The 6,650-nt window shown below is 40.9% G+C and overlaps 1 long non-coding RNA gene across 1 annotated transcript in view; it reads left to right on the top strand.

The window, feature by feature from the left end:
- The first annotated feature begins 310 nt into the window (after positions 1 to 310).
- Positions 311 to 6,650, top strand: part of LOC138146041 (uncharacterized) — a 306,510-nt gene continuing 300,170 nt past the window's right edge. Inside the window, exon 1 of the long non-coding RNA XR_011164371.1 lies at positions 311 to 473. This is a non-coding gene — a long non-coding RNA (uncharacterized lncRNA). The remainder of the gene's footprint in view (positions 474 to 6,650) is intronic.

Raw genomic sequence — 6,650 nt, 5'->3', positions numbered from 1 at the left:
TCTGAGGCAGGATTTGAAACCAGGTTTTTCTGACACCGTCACCATCCACTATGTCATCCAGCTGCCTTAGAATCACAGAATCATACCTTTAGAGCTAGAAAGGATTCTAGAGGTTATCTAGGTCTCATTTTAAAGGTACTGAGGTTGAGAAAAGCTAAATGACTTCTCCAAGGTAACATAGTAAGTAGCAAAGTGGAATTTGAACTGAAGGTTGTACTATAGTTTCTCCATATGTGAAATGGTGATAATATCCAGCACACTCTCTACACACACACAATAAGAATGAGTAAATGGACAGAAGGATAAAGAGGCATTTATTAAGAGCACTGTGCTAAGCACTGGAGATAAAAATAGCAAAGACATTCTGTTCTCTCCAGGAATTCACATTCTAATTGGAAAGACAACATCATCTAGAAGGTTCCAGCATCATCAGATTTTCAGAATGGTACCACGGTGCTCAGACAAAGTAGAAGGTAATGTTTGACCTCTAATGTCATTTCCACTGATAAAATCATATCACTTTCTGATATTGAAACATTTGACAGCACTAAGGACTTTGGAAGGGAGAATTTTCTTTACTAGGTCTTTAGTAGCTAATAGGCCACAACTCCCAGAGAGGCAATTGCCAAGGTTGTATCTCCGAGGGAGCTGCTTTCCTAGAAAGAAGGAAGTGAGGACTGGGTTAGCAGAGCTGGCATTTGGGGGTGGGGTGCTGTCACAAGTAGGGCTCTGGCTACTTGGCAGTTATTCAGCATCTGGTTGTGGCGGGGGTGAGAAAGGAGGGCCCCTTCTCTATAGTGCTTGCTCCTCTCAGTGATGGTTGTGCAGTGTGAGATGAAAGGAGGACCAGTGGTCTGGAGGGCATTGCTATTCCTGAGGTTCCTGGATTCAGGGTCCTGTGTTATCTTTGTTTGGGTCTCATGGAAGTGAGTTGACATAGTGATGGTAGTTTAATTAGATGTGGTACCTCCTTCAGGGTTTTTTGTTGTCTCAATTAAGGTGGTTGACCTTGTATGTGGTGCTTGGTTGGCAGTTTGTGGGAATAGCCAGCCCCTTCTCCATAGGAATTGCTTCCCCAAATTTTAGCTGCAGAGTCTGGACTTTGAGCAGGACCAGTGATCTGGAAGGCCCTACTATTCTCCAGGCTCTCTAGACCTTGGACTATCTCCCTCCAGATCTCTAGAGAGGTAATGATTGAAGCACTTTGACTTGTCTGGTCCAGGTTGCCTCTTTTTTTTTTTTTAGAGGGGGGAAGGTAAGGCAATTGGAGCTAAATAACTTGCCCAAGGTCACCCAGCTAGTTAAGTGTCAAATGTCTGAGATCGGATTTGAACTCAGGTCCTGCTGACTTCAGGGTTGGTTTTCTATTCACTGCCACCTAGCTTCCCTGCTTCTTTCTTTCCCTCATAATTCTATAGTATTTTAGGGTTTACAAAATACTTATGTTACAATAACCCACTGATTAAGGGTAATTATTATTATTTCCATTTTATAGATGGGGTTTAAGAGGGTTAAGTGACCAAATTGTCTTGGCTAGTATGTGTCAGAGACAAGATTCAAACCCTGGTCTCCTGATTTCAAGTTTAGCTCTCTTTCCATCATACTCAGGCAAGCAGGAATAGGCAGACTGACAACTTACAGGCTACTTGTATCCTAACCACAAGAAGCACTAAAGAAAGAAAAAAAAAGTGGTAGGAATAAATACTACCCTCCATTTTAAAAAGCATTTTTCCACATACACTAAAAACTAATTTACCCATTAGTCTATTGTATCAGCAATGCCATATTTACAATGCCTATAGAGATTACAAACATGCTGATATAATTATCCATTACAAAATACGTCATGTTTGCCATATGAGGAAATAAACTAGAAAATTTATTAAGATACCAAAAGACTGAGTCCCAAAACCAGAAAGTGAAAGCCATCAGAGTAGTTATGATATTGGCACAGGTAGATAAAGTAGAAAGCACCCACATTTTCAAGCCTTTAAAACAGAACAGGCTACCTCAGGCAAAGGTCCTCCTCTCCCCACACACAGCAACCACCCAGCGTCCTGGAAGCGCGCTCCCAGCAGCTCCGGCCCCTGGCAGTCCTCAGCAGGAGTCCTTAGCAGAAAGTCCTTAGCAGTCCTAACTCAAAAAGGGCTTCGCGCTGCCACTGCCTCTGCTGCTGCCGCCGTCACCACCACCGCCAGCCAACGCAGGAACGCTAGCTTGGCTTCCGCTTCCTCTTGCTCCGCCCCTTCCTGCTACATCAGCAAGTCCAACGGGGCATGGAAGATCTTTAAATCCCATAACCCTTACATTCGGCCCCAAGATCTTTCATGTCCCTTACTTGACAAAAATACAGTAGGAATAACTGGTGTCAACAAAATTTCACAACAATATAACAAGAATAGCACACAATAAACACAGAAAACCATATTTTAGGGTGGCGCTTGAGCACAAGCTCCCCATCATTCCCCCCACCCCGAACAAATGGGGCCCCAAAATCTTGTGGTAAGGGGTGAAGATCTCTTCTTCTATGGCTACTTGCTGCTGAAATCGGATGTAGAGCTGTCCCTGTCCTAAGGGGTCCCATTTGAGAGGTCAGTTCTTAATATGCTTGATGCCAGGTCCAAGGGTGACACATCACAGTTGCAGACAGGGGGTGACATCCAGCTTAAGCTATCAGGCATCTACAGATGGAGGGTACCAAGCCTGTGGAAACAAATCTAACAAACAAGGTGAACAAACAAAAAATCAAGAAAAAGCAAAGAGACAATAACCAGACTATCGTAGCCTCACTCACGGTAGAATAAATGAGTTAAGGGTACAATTTTGTAATCATCTTCTCCAGAATAAACAATAGTTACAGTGTTATCCCTCCCATATGCTATAATCTCTGCAGCCTTTGGAAGATCATCTGGCTTCCGTTTTACCCATACTTTAGCTCCTGATTTTATTCTATCAGTAGAACCAAATCCTTCAGTTCCTGTGACAGTTATTTTGGAAGGAGGGTCAGTTTTTACAAGTGGCATTGTTTTACAAGGAACAATAATCACTTGAACTATCCTATCATTCTTGTGAATCTGTATGGGCCTTTCACTTAAATTCTGGAATGTTACAACAATTTCTCCTTGATAATTAGAATCTATTACTCCAGCCAATACATGTATTCCTTGAGCTGCTAATCCTGATTTGGGTAAAATCTGTCCAAAGTGATTTTTAGGGATTCTTATGCATATCCCAGTGGAGATTTTTCTTATTTCTTTTCTGTCCAACCAAAAGTCCTCTAAACAATGTAAATCATACCCCATTGAACCAGGTGGTCCTGGGTACGGTGCTGGGACATCTGGCCTCAAGGTCCAATACTCAATAATTGGGATCTTGTGTGTTTGTTGTTTTCTAATTTGCAGATTGGGGGTCATCATTCTGGCTAGAGGTGTACTTCCTCCCAATGGTCGATTATTCAAATTACGCAAAGCCATGAACAAATTATCCTTCCAATGTTGATATGAATTATTGGAACTTAACTTCCTCAATTGTCCTTTCAGTAATCCATTCATTCTTTCAATCAACCCAGATGCTTCTGGATAATATGGAATATGATATATCCATTCTATATTGCTTAGTATACAGTACTTCTTCATTTCATTGCCTTTGAAATGTGACCCGTTGTCACTTTGAATCTGCATTGGGGTTCCATAATATAGGCTTATGAGATCTAGAGTTTTACAAGTGTTTTTCTGGGTTGCATTCTTATAAGGACAAGCTACTAGTACACCTGAATAGGTATCAACACAAGTACATATAAATCTGCATCCTTTATCCAGTGGTAGTGGACCAATATAATCTATTTGCCAGATTTGGGCTGGGACTTTTCCTCTTGCTATCTCTCCAGTTACTACCCGAGGAACAGTTCGCTCCTTTTCCAATTGACATATATGACAGTCTTCTGCTATCTGTTTTAACAGTGAATGAGAGATACTAATACCTCGATCTTGTGCCCACTGGTGTGTGGCCTGGACCCCCAAATGGCCTGCTGTTTGGTGGACCCATTTTGCTAATACCGGATCATCAGTTGTTGTCAAAGTAGGGACAATATGTTCAGTAGCAATCTTTGCCAGTCGATCAGCATGAGCATTGTACTCACGTTCTGGTGTGGTGGGGGCCACGTGAGCATCTACATGAAAAACTGACAAGTCAGTGACCAAAGACATGTTCCAGATATCTTCCCATAATTCTTTGCCCCAGACTTGTTTGCCATGAATTTCCCAATTTTCATTTTTCCACATGGGCATCCATGTAGCTAACCCATTAGCTACCGCCCATGAATCAGTGAATATATGACACTGTCCTCCTTGTTCTATTTTGATGGCTTGATATACTGCCATAAGTTCAGCATATTGGCTACTTGCACCTATCCCAGTACTTTCCAAAGTCCTTCTAGTACATGGGTTATAGGCCACTGCTTTCCAATGTCTTTTTTGCCCCAAATATTTTGCTGTCCCATCAGTAAACCATGCATGTCTCTTTTGTTCCTCAGTTAATACATCATATCCCTCATTCCACTTTACAGTGGACTTTACCAACTGTTGCTTTGGCTCAGGGGGTGTCATTCCTCTCAATTTCTATGTTTGCTACAGATTCATGTAGAGCAGAGACTCCGCTTTTGCCTGTTTTCGCTCTATTTTGAATATACCACTTCCATTTGATTATACTAGCCTCTTGGGCATGTCCAATTCTGTGAGAAGCTGGGGTACTCATTACCCAGGTCATAATTGGGATTCCAGGTCTTAATATCACTTCATGGCCCAGAGTCAGTTGTTCAGTCTCCACCAAAGCCCAATATGCAGCTAACAACTGCTTTTCAAAAGGTGTATACTGGACTCCAGATGAAGGGAGTTTCCTACACCAAAATCCCAAAGGTACATTTCGGCTTTGTTGTTTTTGCCATAAGCTCCAGTTTGCATAATCATCTTGTACAGTCACTTGCAATTCCACTGGACCATTTTGCATGGGCCACAAATCTAGGGCCAATTGTATGGCAGCCTTGGCTTCTTCAAAAGCTTTACTCTGCTCAAGTCCCCAATCGAATTCATATTTCTTCCGTGTGACTCTATATAAAGGTTTTAAAATCTGTCCCAAATGTGGAATGTGGTGCCTCCAGTATCCAAACAATCCTATGAACTTTTGGGCCTCCTTCTTATTGGTAGGGGTAGGAAAATCCTGAATCTTTTGTCGGGCTTGAGGAAGAATCTCCCTTAGCCCCTTGTTCCATTGTATACCCAAAAATTTCACATTTTGAGCTGGTCCTTGAACCTTTGCAGGGTTAATTTCCCACCCTTTACTTTTCATATGCTCAATTAGAAGGGTCAAACTCCTTTCCACTACTTTCGCATCTTTTCCCTGTATCATGATATCATCAATGTAGTGGGTAAGCTGTACACCAGGTAGCTTTAATTCATCCAACTGTTCAGCCACAATCCTGTGACAAATAGTGGGGCTATGTATGTACCCTTGTGGCAAGCTGGTGAAAGTATATTGTCTACCCTGCCAAGTGAAAGCGAAGTGGTCCCATTGTTTAGGGTCTATTGGGATGGTGAAGAAGGCATTTGCCAAGTCAATAACTGCATACCAAGTCCCATCATATTTCTGGATCCTTTCTATTAAGGTGATGGTATCTGGAACAGCAGCATACAAAGAAGGAGTCACCTTATTCAACTGTCTATAATCCACAGTCATTCTCCATGTCCCATCTGATTTTCTTACTGGCCAGACAGGATTATTCCATCTTGTGGTTGTAGGGACCAACACTCCTGCTTCAACATATTCCTTTATAGTAGTGGTAATTTCATCTTGCCCACCTGGCACACGATACTGTTTTAAAGTAATTACTTCAGAAGGTTCAGGTAAAGTGATTGGGTCCATTTTTAGTTTTCCCACTAAAACTGTATTAATTCCTATCTTCCTCACAGCAAATTGGTATCTCCCTTCAGGTAAATTCAGTGTCATGCCTCTCAATACATCTATCAAAAAGGATTTTTTCTTAATCAGTGCTTCTGTACATCTACAATATAATTGTAATATTGATTAAGATGACCCTGAGTCACTATAAGATCTTGAAGTTCCTTCTGAATCAACAAAGAAAATGAGTAGATTCATGTTCAGTATGGGATTTTTGCTATAGGCTTTATTGTTCTTTGCAAATGGTTAATGCACATATGGTACAATGTATTGCAACTCTATCATATTAAATGGAAATGTTTTATTATTCACTAGAGTCCCCTGTTTCTCAAATATACTGGGATAGCTGAAAGTCAATATTATTATTTTATTCTTCCCTTCAAAATAGGGAAGTTGATGTTATTACTATTTCACATATGGAGAAACTATAGTACAAAGTGATTTAACTAAGGTCATGCAGCTAGATAGACTCCAAGTTGTAATGTCAATCATGGCAGTACATCTGAGGATTGCTGCTGTGGATAATTTTAAGGATCTAATTGCATAGTATAATGAACTCTCTGTTCAGAGCTAAACATTGTTCAGTAAAGTAAAGCATAATATTCATAGCAACATCCTTAAATAAAACATATCATTCAATATCTATATCTATCTATCTATCTATCTATCTATCTATCTATCTATCTATCTATCTATCT

The sequence above is a fragment of the Petaurus breviceps genome, unplaced genomic scaffold (assembly GCF_028583685.1).
Source record: "Petaurus breviceps papuanus isolate PSGF00001 unplaced genomic scaffold, PetGlider_PUasm1.0 90752, whole genome shotgun sequence".
Lineage (NCBI taxonomy): Eukaryota > Metazoa > Chordata > Mammalia > Diprotodontia > Petauridae > Petaurus > Petaurus breviceps.
Note: the sequence above shows the minus strand (reverse complement) of the source record. Positions and strands in the feature narration are given on the sequence as shown.